Consider the following 27,976-nt stretch of genomic DNA (forward strand, 5'->3'; position numbering starts at 1 on the left):
GTCCAGGCTGAACATTAGTCAATTTGATCCTTGATGGTCCAGGATCAACATAAGTGAATTTGAATCTTGATGGTCCAGGATCAAAATCAGTCAATTTTACTCTTGATGGTCCAGGATCAACATCAGTGAATTTTACTCTTGATAGTCCAGGATCAACATCAGTAAATTTTAATCTTGATGGTCCAGGATCAACATCAGTGAATTTGAATCTTGATGGTCCAGGATCAACATCAGTGAACTTTGATGGTCCAGGATCAACATCAGTGAATTTGAATCTTGATGGTCCAGGATCAACATCAGTGAATTTTACTCTTGATGGTCCAGGATCAACATCAGTCAATTTTAATCTTGATGGTCCAGGATCAACATCAGTCAGTTTTTATCTTGATGGTCCAGGATCAACATCAGTGAATTAGAATCTTGATGGTCCAGGATCAACATCAGTGAACTTTGATGGTCCAGGATCAACATCAGTTAATTTGAATCTTGATGGTCCAGGATCAACAACAGTCAATTTTATTCTTGATGGTCCAGGATCAACATCAGTGAATTTTAATCTTGATGGTCCAGGATCAACATCAGTCAATTTTACTCTTGATGGTCCAGGATCAACATCAGTCAATTTGAATCTTGATGGTCCAGGATCAACAACAGTCAATTTTAATCTTGATGGTCCAGGATCAACATCAGTGAATTTTAATCTTGATGGTCCAGGATCAACATCAGTCAATTTTACTCTTGATGGTCCAGGATCAACATCAGTCAATTTGAATCTTGATGGTCCAGGATCAACAACAGTCAATTTTAATCTTGATGGTCCAGGATCAACATCAGTAAATTTTACTCTTGATGGTCCAGGATCAACATCAGTCAATTTTAATCTTGATGGTCCAGGATCAACATCAGTGAATTTTACTCTTGATGGTCCAGGATCAACATCAGTGAATTTTACTCTTGACTGTCCAGGATCAACATCAGTGAATTTTAATCTTGATGGTCCAGGATCAACATCAGTGAATTTTACTCTAGATGGTCCAGGCTGAACATTAGTCAATTTGATCCTTGATGGTCCAGGATCAACATAAGTGAATTTGAATCTTGATGGTCCAGGATCAACATAAGTGAATTTGAATCTTGATGATCCAGGATCAACATCAGTGAATTTTACTCTTGATGGTCCAGGATCAACATCAGTGAATTTTAATCTTGATGGTCCAGGATCAACATCAGTGAATTTTACTCTAGATGGTCCAGGCTGAACATTAGTCAATTTGATCCTTGATGGTCCAGGATCAACATAAGGGAATTTGAATCTTGATGGTCCAGGATCAACATAAGTGAATTTGAATCTTGATGGTCCAGGATCAACATCAGTGAACTTTGATGGTCCAGGATCAACAACAGTCAATTTTAATCTTGATGGTCCAGGATCAACATCAGTGAATTTTACTCTTGATGGTCCAGGATCAACATCAGTCAATTTTAATCTTGATGGTCCAGGATCAACATCAGTGAATTTTACTCTTGATGGTCCAGGATCAACATCAGTGAATTTTAATCTTGATGGTCCAGGATCAACATCAGTGAATTTTACTCTAGATGGTCCAGGCTGAACATTAGTCAATTTGATCCTTGATGGTCCAGGATCAACATAAGTGAATTTGAATCTTGATGGTCCAGGATCAAAATCAGTCAATTTTACTCTTGATGGTCCAGGATCAACATCAGTGAATTTTACTCTTGATGGTCCAGGATCAACATCAGTAAATTTTAATCTTGATGGTCCAGGATCAACATCAGTGAATTTGAATCTTGATGGTCCAGGATCAACATCAGTGAACTTTGATGGTCCAGGATCAACATCAGTGAATTTGAATCTTGATGGTCCAGGATCAACATCAGTGAATTTTACTCTTGATGGTCCAGGATCAACATCAGTCAATTTTAATCTTGATGGTCCAGGATCAACATCAGTCAGTTTTAATCTTGATGGTCCAGGATCAACATCAGTGAATTAGAATCTTGATGGTCCAGGATCAACATCAGTGAATTTTAATCTTGATGGTCCAGGATCAACATCAGTGAATTTTACTCTTGATGGTCCAGGATCAACATCAGTGAATTTTAATCTTGATGGTCCAGGATCAACATCAGTGAATTTTACTCTAGATGGTCCAGGCTGAACATTAGTCAATTTGATCCTTGATGGTCCAGGATCAACATAAGTGAATTTGAATCTTGATGGTCCAGGATCAACATAAGTGAATTTGAATCTTGATGATCCAGGATCAACATCAGTGAATTTTACTCTTGATGGTCCAGGATCAACATCAGTGAATTTTAATCTTGATGGTCCAGGATTAACATCAGTGAATTTTACTCTAGATGGTCCAGGCTGAACATTAGTCAATTTGATCCTTGATGGTCCAGGATCAACATAAGTGAATTTGAATCTTGATGGTCCAGGATCAACATAAGTGAATTTGAATCTTGATGGTCCAGGATCAACATCAGTGAACTTTGATGGTCCAGGATCAACATCAGTGAATTTGAATCTTGATGGTCCAGGATCAACATCAGTGAATTTTACTCTTGATGGTCCAGGATCAACATCAGTCAATTTTAATCTTGATGGTCCAGGATCAAGATCAGTGAATTTTACTCTAGATGGTCCAGGCTGAACATTAGTCAATTTGATCCTTGATGGTCCAGTATCAACATAAGTGAATTTGAATCTTGATGGTCCAGGATCAAAATCAGTCAATTTTACTCTTGATGGTCCAGGATCAACAACAGTCAATTTTAATCTTGATGGTCCAGGATCAACATCAGTCAATTTTAATCTTGATGGTCCAGGATCAACATCAGTGAATTTTACTCTTGATGGTCAAGGATCAACATCAGTGAATTTTAATCTTGATGGTCCAGGATCAACATCAGTGAATTTTACTCTAGATGGTCCAGGCTGAACATTAGTCAATTTGATCCTTGATGGTCCAGGATCAACATAAGTGAATTTGAATCTTGATGGTCCAGGATCAAAATCAGTCAATTTTACTCTTGATGGTCCAGGATCAACATCAGTGAATTTTACTCTTGATGGTCCAGGATCAACATCAGTAAATTTTAATCTTGATGGTCCAGGATCAACATCAGTGAATTTGAATCTTGATGGTCCAGGATCAACATCAGTGAACTTTGATGGTCCAGGATCAACATCAGTGAATTTGAATCTTGATGGTCCAGGATCAACATCAGTGAATTTGAATCTTGATGGTCCAGGATCAACATCAGTGAACTTTGATGGTCCAGGATCAACATCAGTTAATTTGAATCTTGATGGTCCAGGATCAACAACAGTCAATTTTATTCTTGATGGTCCAGGATCAACATCAGTGAATTTTAATCTTGATGGTCCAGGATCAACATCAGTCAATTTTACTCTTGATGGTCCAGGATCAACATCAGTCAATTTGAATCTTGATGGTCCAGGATCAACAACAGTCAATTTTAATCTTGATGGTCCAGGATCAACATCAGTGAATTTTACTCTTGATGGTCCAGGATCAACATCAGTCAATTTTAATCTTGATGGTCCAGGATCAACATCAGTGAATTTTACTCTTGATGGTCCAGGATCAACATCAGTGAATTTTACTCTTGATGGTCCAGGATCAACATCAGTGAATTTTAATCTTGATGGTCCAGGATCAACATCAGTGAATTTTACTCTAGATGGTCCAGGCTGAACATTAGTCAATTTGATCCTTGATGGTCCAGGATCAACATAAGTGAATTTGAATCTTGATGGTCCAGGATCAACATAAGTGAATTTGAATCTTGATGGTCCAGGATCAACATCAGTGAATTTTACTCTTGATGGTCCAGGATCAACATCAGTGAATTTTAATCTTGATGGTCCAGGATCAACATCAGTGAATTTTACTCTAGATGGTCCAGGCTGAACATTAGTCAATTTGATCCTTGATGGTCCAAGATCAACATAAGTGAATTTGAATCTTGATGGTCCAGGATCAACATAAGTGAATTTGAATCTTGATGGTCCAGGATCAACATCAGTGAATTTTACTCTTGATGGTCCAGGATCAACATCAGTCAATTTTAATCTTGATGGTCCAGGATCAACATCAGTCAGTTTTAATCTTGATGGTCCAGGATCAACATCAGTGAACTTTGATGGTCCAGGATCAACATCAGTTAATTTGAATCTTGATGGTCCAGGATCAACAACAGTCAATTTTATTCTTGATGGTCCAGGATCAACATCAGTGAATTTTAATCTTGATGGTCCAGGATCAACATCAGTCAATTTGAATCTTGATGGTCCAGGATCAACAACAGTCAATTTTGATCTTGATGGTCCAGGATCAACATCAGTCAATTTTAATCTTGATGGTCCAGGATCAACATCAGTGAATTTTACTCTTGATGGTCCAGGATCAACATCAGTAAATTTTACTCTAGATGGTCCAGGCTGAACATTAGTCAATTTGATCCTTGATGGTTCAGGATCAACATCAGTGAATTTTGATGGTCCAGGATCAACATCAGTCAATTTTAATCTTGATGGTCCAGGATCAACATCAGTCAGTTTTAATCTTGATGGTCCAGGATCAACATCAGTGAATTAGAATCTTGATGGTCCAGGATCAACATCAGTGAATTTTAATCTTGATGGTCCAGGATCAACATCAGTGAATTTTACTCTTGATGGTCCAGGATCAACATCAGTGAATTTTAATCTTGATGGTCCAGGATCAACATCAGTGAATTTTACTCTAGATGGTCCAGGCTGAACATTAGTCAATTTGATCCTTGATGGCCTAGGATCAACATAAGTGAATTTGAATCTTGATGGTCCAGGATCAACATAAGTGAATTTGAATCTTGATGATCCAGGATCAACATCAGTGAATTTTACTCTTGATGGTCCAGGATCAACATCAGTGAATTTTAATCTTGATGGTCCAGGATTAACATCAGTGAATTTTACTCTAGATGGTCCAGGCTGAACATTAGTCAATTTGATCCTTGATGGTCCAGGATCAACATAAGTGAATTTGAATCTTGATGGTCCAGGATCAACATAAGTGAATTTGAATCTTGATGGTCCAGGATCAACATCAGTGAACTTTGATGGTCCAGGATCAACATCAGTGAATTTGAATCTTGATGGTCCAGGATCAACATCAGTGAATTTTACTCTTGATGGTCCAGGATCAACATCAGTCAATTTTAATCTTGATGGTCCAGGATCAAGATCAGTGAATTTTACTCTAGATGGTCCAGGCTGAACATTAGTCAATTTGATCCTTGATGGTCCAGTATCAACATAAGTGAATTTGAATCTTGATGGTCCAGGATCAAAATCAGTCAATTTTACTCTTGATGGTCCAGGATCAACAACAGTCAATTTTAATCTTGATGGTCCAGGATCAACATCAGTGAATTTTACTCTTGATGGTCCAGGATCAACATCAGTCAATTTTAATCTTGATGGTCCAGGATCAACATCAGTGAATTTTACTCTTGATGGTCAAGGATCAACATCAGTGAATTTTAATCTTGATGGTCCAGGATCAACATCAGTGAATTTTACTCTAGATGGTCCAGGCTGAACATTAGTCAATTTGATCCTTGATGGTCCAGGATCAACATAAGTGAATTTGAATCTTGATGGTCCAGGATCAAAATCAGTCAATTTTACTCTTGATGGTCCAGGATCAACATCAGTGAATTTTACTCTTGATGGTCCAGGATCAACATCAGTAAATTTTAATCTTGATGGTCCAGGATCAACATCAGTGAATTTGAATCTTGATGGTCCAGGATCAACATCAGTGAACTTTGATGGTCCAGGATCAACATCAGTGAATTTGAATCTTGATGGTCCAGGATCAACATCAGTGAATTTGAATCTTGATGGTCCAGGATCAACATCAGTGAACTTTGATGGTCCAGGATCAACATCAGTTAATTTGAATCTTGATGGTCCAGGATCAACAACAGTCAATTTTATTCTTGATGGTCCAGGATCAACATCAGTGAATTTTAATCTTGATGGTCCAGGATCAACATCAGTCAATTTTACTCTTGATGGTCCAGGATCAACATCAGTCAATTTGAATCTTGATGGTCCAGGATCAACAACAGTCAATTTTAATCTTGATGGTCCAGGATCAACATCAGTGAATTTTACTCTTGATGGTCCAGGATCAACATCAGTCAATTTTAATCTTGATGGTCCAGGATCAACATCAGTGAATTTTACTCTTGATGGTCCAGGATCAACATCAGTGAATTTTACTCTTGATGGTCCAGGATCAACATCAGTGAATTTTAATCTTGATGGTCCAGGATCAACATCAGTGAATTTTACTCTAGATGGTCCAGGCTGAACATTAGTCAATTTGATCCTTGATGGTCCAGGATCAACATAAGTGAATTTGAATCTTGATGGTCCAGGATCAACATAAGTGAATTTGAATCTTGATGGTCCAGGATCAACATCAGTGAATTTTACTCTTGATGGTCCAGGATCAACATCAGTGAATTTTAATCTTGATGGTCCAGGATCAACATCAGTGAATTTTACTCTAGATGGTCCAGGCTGAACATTAGTCAATTTGATCCTTGATGGTCCAAGATCAACATAAGTGAATTTGAATCTTGATGGTCCAGGATCAACATAAGTGAATTTGAATCTTGATGGTCCAGGATCAACATCAGTGAACTTTGATGGTCCAGGATCAACATCAGTGAATTTGAATCTTGATGGTCCAGGATCAACATCAGTGAACTTTGATGGTCCAGGATCAACATCAGTGAATTTGAATCTTGATGGTCCAGGATCAACATCAGTGATTTTTACTCTTGATGGTCCAGGATCAACATAAGTAAATTTTAATCTTGATGGTCCAGGATCAACATAAGTGAATTTGAATCTTGATGGTCCAGGATCAACATCAGTCAATTTTACTCTTGATGGTCCAGGATCAACATCAGTGAATTTAACTCTTGATGGTCCAGGATCAACATAAGTTAATTTGAATCTTGATGGTCCAGGATCAACAACAGTCAATTTTATTCTTGATGGTCCAGGATCAACATCAGTGAATTTTAATCTTGATGGTCCAGGATCAACATCAGTCAATTTTACTCTTGATGGTCCAGGATCAACATCAGTAAATTTTACTCTTGATGGTCCAGGATCAACATCAGTAAATTTTAATCTTGATGGTCCAGGATCAACATCAGTGAATTAGAATCTTGATGGTCCAGGATCAACATCAGTGAACTTTGATGGTCCAGGATCAACATCAGTGAATTTGAATCTTGATGGTCCAGGATCAACATCAGTGAATTTTACTCTTGATGGTCCAGGATCAACATCAGTCAATTTTAATCTTGATGGTCCAGGATCAACATCAGTCAGTTTTAATCTTGATGGTCCAGGATCAACATCAGTTAATTTTACTCTTGATGGTCCAGGATCAACATAAGTGAATTTAATCCTTGATGGTCCAGGATCAACATCAGTGAATTTTACTCTTGATGGTCCAGGATTAACATCAGTGAATTAGAATCTTGATGGTCCAGGATCAACATCAGTGAACTTTGATGGTCCAGGATCAACATCAGTTAATTTGAATCTTGATGGTCCAGGATCAACAACAGTGAATTTTAATCTTGATGGTCCAGGATCAACATCAGTGAATTTTACTCTTGATGGTCCAGGATCAACATCAGTCAATTTTAATCTTGATGGTCCAGGATCAACATCAGTGAATTTTACTCTTGATGGTCCAGGATCAACATCAGTGAATTTTAATCTTGATGGTCCAGGATCAAGATCAGTGAATTTTACTCTAGAGGGTCCAGGCTGAACATTAGTCAATTTAATCCTTGATGGTCCAGGATCAACATAAGTGAATTTGAATCTTGATGGTCCAGGATCAAAATCAGTCAATTTTACTCTTGATGGTCCAGGATCAACATCAGTGAATTTTACTCTTGATGGTCCAGGATCAACATCAGTAAATTTTAATCTTGATGGTCCTGGATCAACATCAGTGAATTTGAATTTTGATGGTCCAGGATCAACATCAGTGAACTTTGATGGTCCAGGATCAACATCAGTGAATTTGAATCTTGATGGTCCAGGATCAACATCAGTGAATTTTACTCTTGATGGTCCAGGATCAACATCAGTCAATTTTAATCTTGATGGTCCAGGATCAACATCAGTCAGTTTTAATCTTGATGGTCCAGGATCAACATCAGTGAATTAGAATCTTGATGGTCCAGGATCAACATCAGTGAACTTTGATGGTCCAGGATCAACATCAGTTAATTTGAATCTTGATGGTCCAGGATCAACAACAGTCAATTTTATTCTTGATGGTCCAGGATCAACATCAGTGAATTTTACTCTTGATGGTCCAGGATCAACATCAGTGAATTTTACTCTTGATGGTCCAGGATCAACATCAGTGAATTTTAATCTTGATGGTCCAGGATCAACATCAGTGAATTTTACTCTTGATGGTCCAGGATCAACATCAGTCAATTTTAATCTTGATGGTCCAGGATCAACATCAGTCAGTTTTAATCTTGATGGTCCAGGATCAACATAAGAGAATTTGATCCTTGATGGTCCAGGATCAACATCAGTGAATTTTACTCTTGATGGTCCAGGATTAACATCAGTGAATTAGAATCTTGATGGTCCAGGATCAACATCAGTGAACTTTGATGGTCCAGGATCAACATCAGTTAATTTGAATCTTGATGGTCCAGGATCAACAACAGTCAATTTTATTCTTGATGGTCCAGGATCAACATCAGTGAATTTTAATCTTGATGGTCCAGGATCAACATCAGTCAATTTTACTCTTGATGGTCCAGGATCAACATCAGTCAATTTAAATCTTGATGGTCCAGGATCAACAACAGTCAATTTTAATCTTGATGGTCCAGGATCAACATCAGTCATTTTTAATCTTGATGGTCCAGGATCAACATCAGTGAATTTTACTCTTGATGGTCCAGGATCAACATCAGTGAATTTTAATCTTGATGGTCCAGGATCAAGATCAGTGAATTTTACTCTAGATGGTCCAGGCTGAACATTAGTCAATTTGATCCTTGATGGTCCAGGATCAACAAAAGTGAATTTGAATCTTGATGGTCCAGGATCAAAATCAGTCAATTTTACTCTTGATGGTCCAGGATCAACATCAGTGAATTTTACTCTTGATGGTCCAGGATCAACATCAGTAAATTTTAATCTTGATGGTCCAGGATCAACATCAGTGAATTTGAATCTTGATGGTCCAGGATCAACATCAGTGAACTTTGATGGTCCAGGATCAACATCAGTGAATTTGAATCTTGATGGTCCAGGATCAACATCAGTGAATTTTACTCTTGATGGTCCAGGATCAACATCAGTCAATTTTAATCTTGATGGTCCAGGATCAACATCAGTCAGTTTTAATCTTGATGGTCCAGGATCAACATCAGTGAATTAGAATCTTGATGGTCCAGGATCAACATCAGTGAACTTTGATGGTCCAGGATCAACATCAGTTAATTTGAATCTTGATGGTCCAGGATCAACAACAGTCAATTTTATTCTTGATGGTCCAGGATCAACATCAGTGAATTTTAATCTTGATGGTCCAGGATCAACATCAGTCAATTTTACTCTTGATGGTCCAGGATCAACATCAGTCAATTTGAATCTTGATGGTCCAGGATCAACAACAGTCAATTTTGATCTTGATGTTCCAGGATCAACATCAGTGAATTTTACTCTTGATGGTCCAGGATCAACATCAGTCAATTTTAATCTTGATGGTCCAGGATCAACATCAGTGAATTTTACTCTTGATGGTCCAGGATCAACATCAGTAAATTTTACTCTAGATGGTCCAGGCTGAACATTAGTCAGTTTGATCCTTGATGGTCCAGGATCAACATAAGTGAATTTGAATCTTGATGGTCCAGGATCAACATAAGTGAATTTGAATCTTGATGGTCCAGGATCAACATCAGTGAACTTTGATGGTCCAGGATCAACATCAGTGAATTTGAATCTTGATGGTCCAGGATCAACATCAGTGAACTTTGATGGTCCAGGATCAACATCAGTGAATTTGAATCTTGATGGTCCAGGATCAACATCAGTGAATTTTACTCTTGATGGTCCAGGATCAACATCAGTGAATTTTACTCTTGATGGTCCAGGATCAACATCAGTCAGTTTTAATCTTGATGGTCCAGGATCAACATCAGTGAATTAGAATCTTGATGGTCCAGGATCAACATCAGTGAACTTTGATGGTCCAGGATCAACATCAGTTAATTTGAATCTTGATGGTCCAGGATCAACAACAGTCAATTTTATTCTTGATGGTCCAGGATCAACATCAGTGAATTTTACTCTTGATGGTCCAGGATCAACATCAGTGAATTTTACTCTTGATGGTCCAGGATCAACATCAGTGAATTTTACTCTTGATGGTCCAGGATCAACATCAGTCAATTTTAATCTTGATGGTCCAGGATCAACATCAGTCAGTTTTAATCTTGATGGTCCAGGATCAACATCAGTTAATTTTACTCTTGATGGTCCAGGATCAACATAAGAGAATTTGATCCTTGATGGTCCAGGATCAACATCAGTGAATTTTACTCTTGATGGTCCAGGATTAACATCAGTGAATTAGAATCTTGATGGTCCAGGATCAACATCAGTGAACTTTGATGGTCCAGGATCAACATCAGTTAATTTGAATCTTGATGGTCCAGGATCAACAACAGTCAATTTTATTCTTGATGGTCCAGGATCAACATCAGTGAATTTTAATCTTGATGGTCCAGGATCAACATCAGTCAATTTTACTCTTGATGGTCCAGGATCAACATCAGTCAATTTAAATCTTGATGGTCCAGAATCAACAACAGTCAATTTTAATCTTGATGGTCCAGGATCAACATCAGTGAATTTTACTCTTGATGGTCCAGGATCAACATCAGTCAATTTGAATCTTGATGGTCCAGGATCAACAACAGTCAATTTTGATCTTGATGGTCCAGGATCAACATCAGTCAATTTTAATCTTGATGGTCCAGGATCAACATCAGTGAATTTTACTCTAGATGGTCCAGGCTGAACATTAGTCAATTTGATCCTTGATGGTCCAGGATCAACATCAGTGAATTAGAATCTTGATGGTCCAGGATCAACATCAGTTAATTAGAATCTTGATTGTCCAGGATCAACATCAGTGAATTTAAATCTTGATGGTCCAGGATCAACTTCAGTGGAGTTTAATCTTGATGGTAAAGGATTAACATCAGTGAATTTGAATCTTGATGGTCCAGGATCAACATCAGTCAATTTTATTCTTGATGGTCCAGGATTAACATCAGTGAATTTTAATCTTGATGGTCCAGGATCAACATCAGTGAATTTAAATCTTGATGTTCCAGGATCAACATCAGTCAATTTTAATCTTGATGGTCCAGGATCAACATCAGTGAACTTTGATGGTCCAGGATCAACATCAGTGAATTTGAATCTTGATGGTCCAGGATCAACATCAGTGAATTTTACTCTTGATGGTCCAGGATCAACATCAGTGAATTTTACTCTTGATGGTCCAGGATCAACATCAGTCAGTTTTAATCTTGATGGTCCAGGATCAACATCAGTGAATTAGAATCTTGATGGTCCAGGATCAACATCAGTGAACTTTGATGGTCCAGGATCAACATCAGTTAATTTGAATCTTGATGGTCCAGGATCAACAACAGTCAATTTTATTCTTGATGGTCCAGGATCAACATCAGTGAATTTTACTCTTGATGGTCCAGGATCAACATCAGTGAATTTTACTCTTGATGGTCCAGGATCAACATCAGTGAATTTTACTCTTGATGGTCCAGGATCAACATCAGTCAATTTTAATCTTGATGGTCCAGGATCAACATCAGTCAGTTTTAATCTTGATGGTCCAGGATCAACATCAGTTAATTTTACTCTTGATGGTCCAGGATCAACATAAGAGAATTTGATCCTTGATGGTCCAGGATCAACATCAGTGAATTTTACTCTTGATGGTCCAGGATTAACATCAGTGAATTAGAATCTTGATGGTCCAGGATCAACATCAGTGAACTTTGATGGTCCAGGATCAACATCAGTTAATTTGAATCTTGATGGTCCAGGATCAACAACAGTCAATTTTATTCTTGATGGTCCAGGATCAACATCAGTGAATTTTAATCTTGATGGTCCAGGATCAACATCAGTCAATTTTACTCTTGATGGTCCAGGATCAACATCAGTCAATTTAAATCTTGATGGTCCAGAATCAACAACAGTCAATTTTAATCTTGATGGTCCAGGATCAACATCAGTGAATTTTACTCTTGATGGTCCAGGATCAACATCAGTCAATTTGAATCTTGATGGTCCAGGATCAACAACAGTCAATTTTGATCTTGATGGTCCAGGATCAACATCAGTCAATTTTAATCTTGATGGTCCAGGATCAACATCAGTGAATTTTACTCTAGATGGTCCAGGCTGAACATTAGTCAATTTGATCCTTGATGGTCCAGGATCAACATCAGTGAATTAGAATCTTGATGGTCCAGGATCAACATCAGTTAATTAGAATCTTGATTGTCCAGGATCAACATCAGTGAATTTAAATCTTGATGGTCCAGGATCAACTTCAGTGGAGTTTAATCTTGATGGTAAAGGATTAACATCAGTGAATTTGAATCTTGATGGTCCAGGATCAACATCAGTCAATTTTATTCTTGATGGTCCAGGATCAACATCAGTGAATTTTAATCTTGATGGTCCAGGATCAACATCAGTGAATTTAAATCTTGATGTTCCAGGATCAACATCAGTCAATTTTAATCTTGATGGTCCAGGATCAACATCAGTGAATTAGAATCTTGATGGTCCAGGATCAACATCAGTGAATTTAAATCTTGATGGTCCATGATCAACATCAGTGAATTAGAATCTTGATGGTCCAGGATCAACATCAGTGAATTAGAATCTTGATGGTCCAGGATCAACTTCAGTGGAATTTAATCTTGATGATTCAGGATACACAACAGTCAATTTTAATCTTGATGGTCCAGGATCAACATTAGTGAATTTTAATCTTGATGGTCCAGGATCAACATCAGTGAATTTTAATCTTGATGGTCAAGGATCAACATCGGTGAATTTAAATCTTGATTTTCCAGGATCAACATCAGCCAATTTGAATCTTGATGGTCCAGGATCAACAACAGTCAATTTTATTCTTGATGGTCCAGGATCAACATCAGTCAATTTGAATCTTGATGGTCCAGGATCAACATCAGTCAATTTTAATCTTGATGGTCCAGGATCAACATCATTGATTTAGAATCTTGATGGACCATGACCAACATTAGTCAATTAGAATCTTGATGGTCCAGGATCAACATCAGTGAATTTTAATCTTGATGGTCCAGGATCAACTTTAGTGAATTAGAATCTTGATGGTCCAGGATCAACATATGTCAGTTTTACTCTTGATGGTCTAGGATCAACATCAGTCAATTTGAATCTTGATGGTCCAGGATCAACATTAGTCAATTTTACTCTTGATGGTCCAGGATCAACTTCAGTGGATTTTAATCTTGATGGTCCAGGATTAACATCAGTGAATTTTAATCTTGATGGTCCAGGATCAACATCAGTGAATTAGAATCTTGATGGTCCAGGATCAACATATGTCAGTTTTACTCTTGATGGTCTAGGATCAACATCAGTCAATTTGAATCTTGATGGTCCAGGATCAACATTAGTCAATTTTACTCTTGATGGTCCAGGATCAACTTCAGTGGATTTTAATCTTGATGGTCCAGGATTAACATCAGTGAATTTTAATCTTGATGGTCCAGGATCAACTTCAGTGGATTTTAATCTTGATGGTCCAGGATTAACATCAGTGAATTTTAATCTTGATGGTCCAGGATCAACATCAGTGAATTTTAATCTTGATGGTCCAGGATCAACTTCAGTGGATTTTAATCTTGATGGTCCAGGATCAACATCAGTGAATTTTACTCTTGATGGTCCAGGATCAACATCAGTGAATTTTAATCTTGATGGTCCAGGATCAACACCAGTGAAATTTAATCTTGATGGTCCAGGATCAACATCAGTGAATTTAAATCTTGATGGTCCAGGATCAACATCAGTGAATTAGAATCTTGATGGTCCAGGATCAACATCAGTGAATTTAAATCTTGATGGTCCAGGATCAACATCAGTCAATTTTGATGGTCCAGGATCAACATCAGTCAATTAGAATCTTGATGGTCCAGGATCAACAACAGTCAATTTGAATCTTGATGGTCCAGGATTAACATCAGAGAATTAGAATCTTGATGGTCCAGGATCAACATCAGTAAATTTGATCCTTGACGGTCCAGGATCAACATCAGTGAATTTTACTTTTGATGGTCCAGGATCAACATCAGTGAATTTTACTCTTGATGGTCCAGGTTCAACATCAGTGAATTTTACCCTTGATGGTCCAGGATCAACATCGGTGAATTTAAATCTTGATTTTCCAGGATCAACATCAGCCAATTTGAATCTTGATGGTCCAGGATCAACAACAGTCAATTTTATTCTTGATGGTCCAGGATCAACATCAGTCAATTTGAATCTTGATGGTCCAGGATCAACATCAGTCAATTTTAATCTTGATGGACCAGGATCAACATCAGTCAATTTGAATCTTGATGGACCATGACCAACATCAGTCAATTAGAATCTTGATAGTCCAGGATCAACATAAGTGAATTTGAATCTTGATGGTCCAGGATCAACATCAGTGAACTTTGATGGTCCAGGATCAACATCAGTGAATTTGAATCTTGATGGTCCAGGATCAACATCAGTGAACTTTGATGGTCCAGGATCAACATCAGTGAATTTGAATCTTGATGGTCCAGGATCAACATCAGTGAATTTTACTCTTGATGGTCCAGGATCAACATCAGTGAATTTTACTCTTGATGGTCCGGGATCAACATCAGTCAGTTTTAATCTTGATGGTCCAGGATCAACATCAGTGAATTAGAATCTTGATGGTCCAGGATCAACATCAGTGAACTTTGATGGTCCAGGATCAACATCAGTTAATTTGAATCTTGATGGTCCAGGATCAACAACAGTCAATTTTATTCTTGATGGTCCAGGATCAACATCAGTGAATTTTACTCTTGATGGTCCAGGATCAACATCAGTGAATTTTACTCTTGATGGTCCAGGATCAACATCAGTGAATTTTAATCTTGATGGTCCAGGATCAACATCAGTGAATTTTACTCTTGATGGTCCAGGATCAACATCAGTCAATTTTAATCTTGATGGTCCAGGATCAACATCAGTCAGTTTTAATCTTGATGGTCCAGGATCAACATCAGTTAATTTTACTCTTGATGGTCCAGGATCAACATAAGAGAATTTGATCCTTGATGGTCCAGGATCAACATCAGTGAATTTTACTCTTGATGGTCCAGGATTAACATCAGTGAATTAGAATCTTGATGGTCCAGGATCAACATCAGTGAACTTTGATGGTCCAGGATCAACATCAGTTAATTTGAATCTTGATGGTCCAGGATCAACAACAGTCAATTTTATTCTTGATGGTCCAGGATCAACATCAGTGAATTTTAATCTTGATGGTCCAGGATCAACATCAGTCAATTTTACTCTTGATGGTCCAGGATCAACATCAGTCAATTTAAATCTTGATGGTCCAGAATCAACAACAGTCAATTTTAATCTTGATGGTCCAGGATCAACATCAGTGAATTTTACTCTTGATGGTCCAGGATCAACATCAGTCATTTTTAATCTTGATGGTCCAGGATCAACATCAGTGAATTTTACTCTTGATGGTCCAGGATCAACATCAGTGAATTTTAATCTTGATGGTCCAGGATCAAGATCAGTGAATTTTACTCTAGATGGTCCAGGCTGAACATTAGTCAATTTGATCCTTGATGGTCCAGGATCAACATAAGTGAATTTGAATCTTGATGGTCCAGGATAAAAATCAGTCAATTTTACTCTTGATGGTCCAGGATCAACATCAGTGAATTTTACTCTTGATGGTCCAGGATCAACATCAGTAAATTTTAATCTTGATGGTCCAGGATCAACATCAGTGAATTTGAATCTTGATGGTCCAGGATCAACATCAGTGAACTTTGATAGTCCAGGATCAACATCAGTGAATTTGAATCTTGATGGTCCAGGATCAACATCAGTGAATTTTACTCTTGATGGTCCAGGATCAACATCAGTCAATTTTAATCTTGATGGTCCAGGATCAACATCAGTCAGTTTTAATCTTGATGGTCCAGGATCAACATCAGTGAACTTTGATGGTCCAGGATCAACATCAGTTAATTTGAATCTTGATGGTCCAGGATCAACAACAGTCAATTTTATTCTTGATGGTCCAGGATCAACATCAGTGAATTTTAATCTTGATGGTCCAGGATCAACATCAGTCAATTTTACTCTTGATGGTCCAGGATCAACATCAGTCAATTTGAATCTTGATGGTCCAGGATCAACAACAGTCAATTTTGATCTTGATGGTCCAGGATCAACATCAGTCAATTTTAATCTTGATGGTCCAGGATCAACATCAGTGAATTTTACTCTTGATGGTCCAGGATCAACATCAGTGAATTTTACTCTTGATGGTCCAGGATCAACATCAGTGAATTTTAATCTTGATGGTCCAGGATCAACTTCAGTGAATTTTAATCTTGATGGTCCAGGATAAACATCAGTGAATTTTACTCTAGATGGTCCAGGCTGAACATTAGTCAATTTGATCCTTGATGGTCCAGGATCAACATAAGTGAATTTGAATCTTGATGGTCCAGGATCAACATAAGTGAATTTGAATCTTGATGGTCCAGGATCAACATCAGTGAATTTTACTCTTGATGGTCCAGGATCAACATCAGTGAATTTTAATCTTGATGGTCAAGGATCAACATCAGTGAATTTTACTCTAGATGGTCCAGGCTGAACATTAGTCAGTTTGATCCTTGATGGTCCAGGATCAACATAAGTGAATTTGAATCTTGATGGTCCAGGATCAACATAAGTGAATTTGAATCTTGATGGTCCAGGATCAACATCAGTGAACTTTGATGGTCCAGGATCAACATCAGTGAATTTGAATCTTGATGGTCCAGGATCAACATCAGTGAACTTTGATGGTCCAGGATCAACATCAGTTAATTTGAATCTTGATGGTCCAGGATCAACATCAGTGAATTTTACTCTTGATGGTCCAGGATCAACATCAGTGAATTTTACTCTTGATGGTCCAGGATCAACATCAGTGAATTTGAATCTTGATGGTCCAGGATCAACATCAGTGAATTTTACTCTTGATGGTCCAGGATCAACATCAGTCAATTTTAATCTTGATGGTCCAGGATCAACATCAGTGAATTTTACTCTTGATGGTCCAGGATCAACATCAGTGAATTTTACTCTAGATGGTCCAGGCTGAACATTAGTCAATTTGATCCTTGATGGTTCAGGATCAACATCAGTGAATTTTGATGGTCCAGGATCAACATCAGTCAATTTTAATCTTGATGGTCCAGGATCAACATCAGTGAATTTTACTCATGATGGTCCAGGATCAACATCAGTGAATTTTACTCATGATGGTCCAGGATCAACATCAGTGAATTTTAATCTTGATGGTCCAGGGTCAACATAAGTGAATTTGAATCTTCATGGTCCAGGATCAACATCAGTCAATTTTACTCTTGATGGTCCAGGGTCAACATAAGTGAATTTGAATCTTCATGGTCCAGGATCAACATCAGTGAATTTCAATCTTGATGGTCCAGGATCAACATCAATCAATTTTAATCTTGATGGTCCAGGATCAACATCAGTCAATTTTAATCTTGATGGTCCAGGATCAACATCAGTCAATTTTAATCTTGATGGTCCAGGATGAACATCAGTCAATTTTAATCTTGATGGTCCAGGATCAACATCATTGATTTAGAATCTTGATGGTCCATGATCAACATCAGTGAATCTTGATGGTCCAGGATCAACATTAATCAATTTTAATCTTGATGGTCCAGGATCATTATCAGTGAATTAGAATCTTGATGGTCCAGGATCAACATCAGTCAATTTTAATCTTGATGGTCCAGGATCAACATCAGTGAATTTTACTCTTGATGGTCGAGGATCAACATCTGTGAATTTGATCCTTGATGGTCCAGGATGAACATCAGTGAATTTGAATCTTGATGGTCCAGGATCAACATCAATCAATTTGAATCTTGATGGTCCAGGATCAATATCAGTCAATTTTAATCTTGATGGTCCAGGATCAACATCAGTCAATTTTACTCTTGATGGTCCAGGATCAACATCAGTGAATTTTACTCTAGATGGTCCAGGCTGAACATTAGTCAATTTGATCCTTGATGGTCCAGGATCAACATCAGTGAATTAGAATCTTGATGGTCCAGGATCAACATCAGTTAATTAGAATCTTGATTGTCCAGGATCAACATCAGTGAATTTAAATCTTGATGGTCCAGGATCAACTTCAGTGGAGTTTAATCTTGATGGTAAAGGATTAACATCAGTGAATTTGAATCTTGATGGTCCAGGATCAACATCAGTCAATTTTATTCTTGATGGTCCAGGATCAACATCAGTGAATTTTAATCTTGATGGTCCAGGATCAACATCAGTGAATTTAAATCTTGATGTTCCAGGATCAACATCAGTCAATTTTAATCTTGATGGTCCAGGATCAACATCAGTGAATTAGAATCTTGATGGTCCAGGATCAACATCAGTGAATTTAAATCTTGATGGTCCAGGATCAACATCAGTGAATTAGAATCTTGATGGTCCAGGATCAACATCAGTGAATTAGAATCTTGATGGTCCAGGATCAACTTCAGTGGAGTTTAATCTTGATGATTCAGGATACACAACAGTCAATTTTAATCATGATGGTCCAGGATCAACATTAGTGAATTTTAATCTTGATGGTCCAGGATCAACATCAGTGAATTTTAATCTTGATGGTCCAGGATCAACATCGGTGAATTTAAATCTTGATTTTCCAGGATCAACATCAGCCAATTTGAATCTTGATGGTCCAGGATCAACAACAGTCAATTTTATTCTTGATGGTCCAGGATCAACATCAGTCAATTTTAATCTTGATGGTCCAGGATCAACATCAGTCAATTTTAATCTTGATGGTCCAGGATCAACATCAGTGAATTAGAATCTTGATGGTCCAGGATCAACATATGTCAGTTTTACTCTTGATGGTCTAGGATCAACATCAGTCAATTTGAATCTTGATGGTCCAGGATCAACATTAGTCAATTTTACTCTTGATGGTCCAGGATCAACTTCAGTGGATTTTAATCTTGATGGTTAAGGATTAACATCAGTGAATTTTAATCTTGATGGTCCAGGATCAACATCAGTGAATTAGAATCTTGATGGTCCAGGATCAACATATGTCAGTTTTACTCTTGATGGTCTAGGATCAACATCAGTCAATTTGAATCTTGATGGTCCAGGATCAACATTAGTCAATTTTACTCTTGATGGTCCAGGATCAACTTCAGTGGATTTTAATCTTGATGGTCCAGGATTAACATCAGTGAATTTTAATCTTGATGGTCCAGGATCAACTTCAGTGGATTTTAATCTTGATGGTCCAGGATTAACATCAGTGAATTTTAATCTTGATGGTCCAGGATCAACATCAGTGAATTTTAATCTTGATGGTCCAGGATCAACTTCAGTGGATTTTAATCTTGATGGTCCAGGATCAACATCAGTGAATTTTACTCTTGATGGTCCAGGATCAACATCAGTGAATTTTAATCTTGATGGTCCAGGATCAACACCAGTGAAATTTAATCTTGATGGTCCAGGATCAACATCAGTGAATTTAAATCTTGATGGTCCAGGATCAACATCAGTGAATTAGAATCTTGATGGTCCAGGATCAACATCAGTGAATTTAAATCTTGATGGTCCAGGATCAACATCAGTCAATTTTGATGGTCCAGGATCAACATCAGTCAATTAGAATCTTGATGGTCCAGGATCAACAACAGTCAATTTGAATCTTGATGGTCCAGGATTAACATCAGAGAATTAGAATCTTGATGGTCCAGGATCAACATCAGTAAATTTGATCCTTGACGGTCCAGGATCAACATCAGTGAATTTTACTTTTGATGGTCCAGGATCAACATCAGTGAATTTTACTCTTGATGGTCCAGGTTCAACATCAGTGAATTTTACCCTTGATGGTCCAGGATCAACATCGGTGAATTTAAATCTTGATTTTCCAGGATCAACATCAGCCAATTTGAATCTTGATGGTCCAGGATCAACAACAGTCAATTTTATTCTTGATGGTCCAGGATCAACATCAGTCAATTTGAATCTTGATGGTCCAGGATCAACATCAGTCAATTTTAATCTTGATGGACCAGGATCAACATCAGTCAATTTGAATCTTGATGGACCATGACCAACATCAGTCAATTAGAATCTTGATGGTCCAGGATCAACATCAGTGAATTTTAATCTTGATGGTCCAGGATCAACATCAGTCAATTTTACTTTTGATGGTCCAGGATCAACTTCAGTGGATTTTAATCTTGATGGTCCAGGATTAACACCAGTGAATTTTAATCTTGATGGTCCAGGATCAACATCAGTGAATTAGAATCTTGATGGTCCAGGATCAACATATGTCAGTTTTACTCTTGATGGTCCAGGATCAACATCAGTCAATTTGAATCTTGATGGTCCAGGATCAACATTAGTCAATTTTACTCTTGATGGTCCAGGATCAACTTCAGTGGATTTTAATCTTGATGGTCCAGGATTATTATCAGTGAATTTTAATCTTGATGGTCCAGGATCAACATCAGTGAATTTTAATCTTGATGGTCCAGGATCAACTTCAGTGGATTTTAATCTTGATGGTCCAGGATTAACATTAGTGAATTTTAATCTTGATGGTCCAGGATCAACATCAGTGAATTTTAATCTTGATGGTCCAGGATCAACTTCAGTGGATTTTAATCTTGATGGTCCAGGATCAACATCAGTGAATTTTACTCTTGATGGTCCAGGATCAACATCAGTGAATTTTAATCTTGATGGTCCAGGATCAACACCAGTGAAATTTAATCTTGATGGTCCAGGATCAACATCAGCGAATTTAAATCTTGATGGTCCAGGATCAACATCAGTGAATTAGAATCTTGATTGTCCAGGATCAACATCAGTGAATTTAAATCTTGATGGTCCAGGATCAACATTAGTGGATTTTAATCTTGATGGTCCAGGATCAACTTCAGTGGAGTTTAATCTTGATGGTAAAGGATTAACATCAGTGAATTTGAATCTTGATGGTTCAGGATCAACATCAGTCAATTTTAATCTTGATGGTCCAGGATCAACATCAGTGAATTTTAATCTTGATGGTCCAGGATCAACATCAGTGAATTTTAAATCATGATGGTCCAGGATCAACATCAGTGAATTTAAATCTTGATGTTCCAGGATCAACATCAGTCAATTTGAATCTTGATGGTCCAGGATCAACAATAGTCAATTTTATTCTTGATGGTCCAGGATCAACATCAGTGAATTTTAACCTTGATGGTAAAGGATCAACATCAGTAAATTAGAATCTTGATGGTCCAGGATCAACATCAGTCAATTTTAATCTTGATGGTCCAGGATCAATATCCGTAAATGTTACTCTTGATGGTCCAGGATCAACATCAGTGAATTTTACTCTTGATGGTCCAGGATCAACATCAGTGAATTTTATTCTTGATGGTCTAGGATCAACATCAGTGAATTTTACTCTTGATGGTCCAGGATCAACATGAGTGAATTTTACTCTTGATGGTCCAGGATCAACATCAGTGAATTTTACTCTTGATGGTCCAGGATCAACATGAGTGAATTTTACTCTTGATGGTCCAGGATCAACATCAGTGAATTTTACTCTTGATGGTCCAGGATCAACATCAGTGAATTAGAATCTTGTTGGTCCAGTATCAACATCAGTGAATTAGAATTTGATGGTCCAGGATCTACATCAGTTAATTTGAATCTTGATGGTCCAGGATCAACATCAGTGAATTAGAATCTTGATGGTCCAGGATCTACATCAGTGAATTTAAATCTTGATGGTCCAGGATCAACATCAGTGAATTTGAATCTTGATGGTCCATTATCAACATCAGTAAATTAGAATCTTAATGGTCCAGGATCAACGTCAGTGAATTAGAATCTAGATGGTCCAGGATCAACATCAGTGAATGTTGATGGTCCAGGATCAACATCAGTCAATTAGAATCTTGATGGTCCAGGATCAACAACAGTCAATTTGAATCTTGATGGTCCAGGATTAACATCAGAGAATTAGAATCTTGATGGTCCAGGATCAACATCAGTGAATGTTGATGGTCCAGGATCAACATCAGTCAATTAGAATCTTGATGGTCCAGGATCAACATCAGTGAATGTTGATGGTCCAGGATCAACATCAGTCAATTAGAATCTTGATGGTCCAGGATCAACATCAGTGAATTTTACTTTTGATGGTCCAGGATCAACATCAGTGAATTTTACTCTTGATGGTCCAGGTTCTTCATCATTGAATTTTACCCTTGATGGTCCAGGATCAACATCAGTGAATTTTACTTTTGATGGTCCAGGATCAACATCAGTGAATTTTACTCTTGATGGTCCAGGTTCAACATCAGTGAATTTTACCCTTGATGGTCCAGGATCAAAATAAGTCAGTTTTAATTTTGATGGTTCAGGATTAACATCAGTGAATTAAAACAATTTTTACTCTTGATGGTAAAAGATCGACATCAGTAAATTTTACTCTTGATGGTCCAGGATCAACATTAGTCAATTTCAATCTTGATGGTCCAGGATCGACATCAGTCAATTTTACTCTTGATGGTCCAGGATCAACTTCAGTGGATTTTAATCTTGATGGTCCAGGATTAACATCAGTGAATTTTAATCTTGATGGTCCAGGATTAACATCAGTGAATTTTAATCTTGATGGTCCAGGATCAACACCAGTGAATTTTAATCTTGATGATCTAGGATCAACATCAGTGAATTTTACTCTTGATGGTCCAGGATCAAAATAAGTCAGTTTTAATTTTGATGGTTCAGGATTAACATCAGTGAATTAAAACAATTTTTACTCTTGATGGTCCAAGATCGACATCAGTAAGTTTTACTCTTGATGGTCCAGAATCAACATACGTCAGTTTTACTCTTGATGGTCCAGGATCAACATTAGTCAATTTGAATCTTGATGGTCCAGGATCAACATCAGTCAATTTTACTCTTGATGGTCCAGGATCAACTTCAGTGGATTTTAATCTTGATGGTCCAGGATTAACATCAGTGAATTTTAATCTTGATGGTCCAGGATCAACATCAGTGAATTTTAATCTTGATGGTCCAGGATCAACATCAGTAAATTAGAATCTTGATGGTCCAGGATCAACATCAGTCAATTTTAATCTTGATGGTCCAGGATCAACAACAGTGGATTTTACATTTAATGGTCAAGGATCAACATCAGTAAATTTTAATCTTGATGGTCCAGGATCAACATCAATGAATTTTAATCTTGATGGTCCAGGATCAACATCAGTGAATTTTACTCTTGATAGTCCAGGATCAACACCAGTGAATTTGAATCTTGATGATCTAGGATCAACATCAGTGAATTTGAATCTTGATGGTCCAGGATCAACATCAGTCAATTGTAATCTTGATGGTCCAGGATCAACATCAGTAAATTTGAATCTTGATGGTCCAGGATCAACATCAGTAAAGTTGATCCTTGATGGTCCAGGATCAACATAAGTCAGTTTTAATCTTGACAGTCCAGGATCAACATCAGTGAATTTTATTCGTGATGGTCCAGGATCAACATCAGTCAATTTTAATCTTGATGGTCCAGGATCAACATCAGTTAATTAGAATCTTGTTGGTCCTGGATCAACATCAGTGAATTTGAATCTTGATGGTCCAGGATCAACATCAGTAAATTAGAATCTTGATTGTCCAGGATCAACATCAGTCAATTTTAATCTTGATGGTCCAGGATCAACAACAGTGGATTTTACATTTAATGGTCCAGGATCAACATCAGTAAATTTGATGGTCTAGGATCAACATCAGTTAATTTGAATCTTGATGGTCTAGGATCAACATCAATGAATTTTAATCTTGATGGTCCAGGATCAACATCAGTGAATGTTACTCTTGATGGTCCAGGATCAACATCAGTGAATTTTACTCGTGATGGTCCAGGATCAATATCAGTCAATTTGAACCTTGATGGTCCAGGATTAACATCAGTCAATTTTAATATTGTAGGTCCAGGATCAACATCAGTGAATTTACTCTTGATGGTCCAGGATCAACACCAGTGAATTTGAATCTTGATGGTCCAGGATTAACATCAGTGAATTTTAATCTTGATGGTCCAGGATCAACATCAGTGAATTAGAATCTTGATGGTCCAGGATCAACATATGTCAGTTTTACTCTTGATGGTCTAGGATCAACATCAGTCAATTTGAATCTTGATGGACCAGGATCAACATTAGTCAATTTTACTCTTGATGGTCCAGGATCAACTTCAGTGGATTTTAATCTTGATGGTCCAGGATTAACATCAGTGAATTTTAATCTTGATGGTCCAGGATCAACTTCAGTGGATTTTAATCTTGATGGTCCAGGATTAACATCAGTGAATTTTAATCTTGATGGTCCAGGATCAACATCAGTGAATTTTAATCTTGATGGTCCAGGATCAACTTCAGTGGATTTTAATCTTGATGGTCCAGGATCAACATCAGTGAATTTTACTCTTGATGGTCCAGGATCAACATCAGTGAATTTAAATCTTGATGGTCCAGGATCAACATCAGTGAATTAGAATTTGATGGTCCAGGATCTACATCAGTTAATTTGAATCTTGATGGTCCAGGATCAACATCAGTGAATTAGAATCTTGATGGTCCAGGATCTACATCAGTGAATTTAAATCTTGATGGTCCAGGATCAACATCAGTGAATTTGAATCTTGATGGTCCATTATCAACATCAGTAAATTAGAATCTTAATGGTCCAGGATCAACGTCAGTGAATTAGAATCTAGATGGTCCAGGATCAACATCAGTGAATGTTGATGGTCCAGGATCAACATCAGTCAATTAGAATCTTGATGGTCCAGGATCAACAACAGTCAATTTGAATCTTGATGGTCCAGGATTAACATCAGAGAATTAGAATCTTGATGGTCCAGGATCAACATCAGTGAATGTTGATGGTCCAGGATCAACATCAGTCAATTAGAATCTTGATGGTCCAGGATCAACATCAGTGAATGTTGATGGTCCAGGATCAACATCAGTCAATTAGAATCTTGATGGTCCAGGATCAACATCAGTGAATTTTACTTTTGATGGTCCAGGATCAACATCAGTGAATTTTACTCTTGATGGTCCAGGTTCTTCATCATTGAATTTTACCCTTGATGGTCCAGGATCAACATCAGTGAATTTTACTTTTGATGGTCCAGGATCAACATCAGTGAATTTTACTCTTGATGGTCCAGGTTCAACATCAGTGAATTTTACCCTTGATGGTCCAGGATCAAAATAAGTCAGTTTTAATTTTGATGGTTCAGGATTAACATCAGTGAATTAAAACAATTTTTACTCTTGATGGTAAAAGATCGACATCAGTAAATTTTACTCTTGATGGTCCAGGATCAACATTAGTCAATTTCAATCTTGATGGTCCAGGATCGACATCAGTCAATTTTACTCTTGATGGTCCAGGATCAACTTCAGTGGATTTTAATCTTGATGGTCCAGGATTAACATCAGTGAATTTTAATCTTGATGGTCCAGGATTAACATCAGTGAATTTTAATCTTGATGGTCCAGGATCAACACCAGTGAATTTTAATCTTGATGATCTAGGATCAACATCAGTGAATTTTACTCTTGATGGTCCAGGATCAAAATAAGTCAGTTTTAATTTTGATGGTTCAGGATTAACATCAGTGAATTAAAACAATTTTTACTCTTGATGGTCCAAGATCGACATCAGTAAGTTTTACTCTTGATGGTCCAGAATCAACATACGTCAGTTTTACTCTTGATGGTCCAGGATCAACATTAGTCAATTTGAATCTTGATGGTCCAGGATCAACATCAGTCAATTTTACTCTTGATGGTCCAGGATCAACTTCAGTGGATTTTAATCTTGATGGTCCAGGATTAACATCAGTGAATTTTAATCTTGATGGTCCAGGATCAACATCAGTGAATTTTAATCTTGATGGTCCAGGATCAACATCAGTAAATTAGAATCTTGATGGTCCAGGATCAACATCAGTCAATTTTAATCTTGATGGTCCAGGATCAACAACAGTGGATTTTACATTTAATGGTCAAGGATCAACATCAGTAAATTTTAATCTTGATGGTCCAGGATCAACATCAATGAATTTTAATCTTGATGGTCCAGGATCAACATCAGTGAATTTTACTCTTGATAGTCCAGGATCAACACCAGTGAATTTGAATCTTGATGATCTAGGATCAACATCAGTGAATTTGAATCTTGATGGTCCAGGATCAACATCAGTCAATTGTAATCTTGATGGTCCAGGATCAACATCAGTAAATTTGAATCTTGATGGTCCAGGATCAACATCAGTAAAGTTGATCCTTGATGGTCCAGGATCAACATAAGTCAGTTTTAATCTTGACAGTCCAGGATCAACATCAGTGAATTTTATTCGTGATGGTCCAGGATCAACATCAGTCAATTTTAATCTTGATGGTCCAGGATCAACATCAGTTAATTAGAATCTTGTTGGTCCTGGATCAACATCAGTGAATTTGAATCTTGATGGTCCAGGATCAACATCAGTAAATTAGAATCTTGATTGTCCAGGATCAACATCAGTCAATTTTAATCTTGATGGTCCAGGATCAACAACAGTGGATTTTACATTTAATGGTCCAGGATCAACATCAGTAAATTTGATGGTCTAGGATCAACATCAGTTAATTTGAATCTTGATGGTCTAGGATCAACATCAATGAATTTTAATCTTGATGGTCCAGGATCAACATCAGTGAATGTTACTCTTGATGGTCCAGGATCAACATCAGTGAATTTTACTCGTGATGGTCCAGGATCAATATCAGTCAATTTGAACCTTGATGGTCCAGGATTAACATCAGTCAATTTTAATATTGTAGGTCCAGGATCAACATCAGTGAATTTACTCTTGATGGTCCAGGATCAACACCAGTGAATTTGAATCTTGATGGTCCAGGATTAACATCAGTGAATTTTAATCTTGATGGTCCAGGATCAACATCAGTGAATTAGAATCTTGATGGTCCAGGATCAACATATGTCAGTTTTACTCTTGATGGTCTAGGATCAACATCAGTCAATTTGAATCTTGATGGACCAGGATCAACATTAGTCAATTTTACTCTTGATGGTCCAGGATCAACTTCAGTGGATTTTAATCTTGATGGTCCAGGATTAACATCAGTGAATTTTAATCTTGATGGTCCAGGATCAACTTCAGTGGATTTTAATCTTGATGGTCCAGGATTAACATCAGTGAATTTTAATCTTGATGGTCCAGGATCAACATCAGTGAATTTTAATCTTGATGGTCCAGGATCAACTTCAGTGGATTTTAATCTTGATGGTCCA

General features: G+C 37.4%; 2 long non-coding RNA genes across 2 annotated transcripts in view; one reads left to right on the forward strand and one right to left on the reverse strand.

The window, feature by feature from the left end:
• LOC141378809 (uncharacterized) overlaps positions 1 to 27,976 on the reverse strand; it is a 127,467-nt gene that overhangs the window by 90,856 nt on the left and 8,635 nt on the right. The window lies entirely within an intron of this gene.
• Positions 18,755 to 26,940, forward strand: LOC147839654 (uncharacterized). The gene is made up of 6 exons (XR_015514736.1): positions 18,755 to 18,935; positions 19,153 to 20,333; positions 23,387 to 23,755; positions 24,297 to 24,630; positions 26,346 to 26,700; positions 26,810 to 26,940. It is a non-coding gene; the product is annotated as an uncharacterized LOC147839654 (long non-coding RNA).

This window comes from Danio rerio, chromosome 18 (assembly GCF_052040795.2).
Source record: "Danio rerio strain M-AB ecotype USA chromosome 18, GRCz13ab, whole genome shotgun sequence".
Taxonomy (NCBI): domain Eukaryota; kingdom Metazoa; phylum Chordata; class Actinopteri; order Cypriniformes; family Danionidae; genus Danio; species Danio rerio.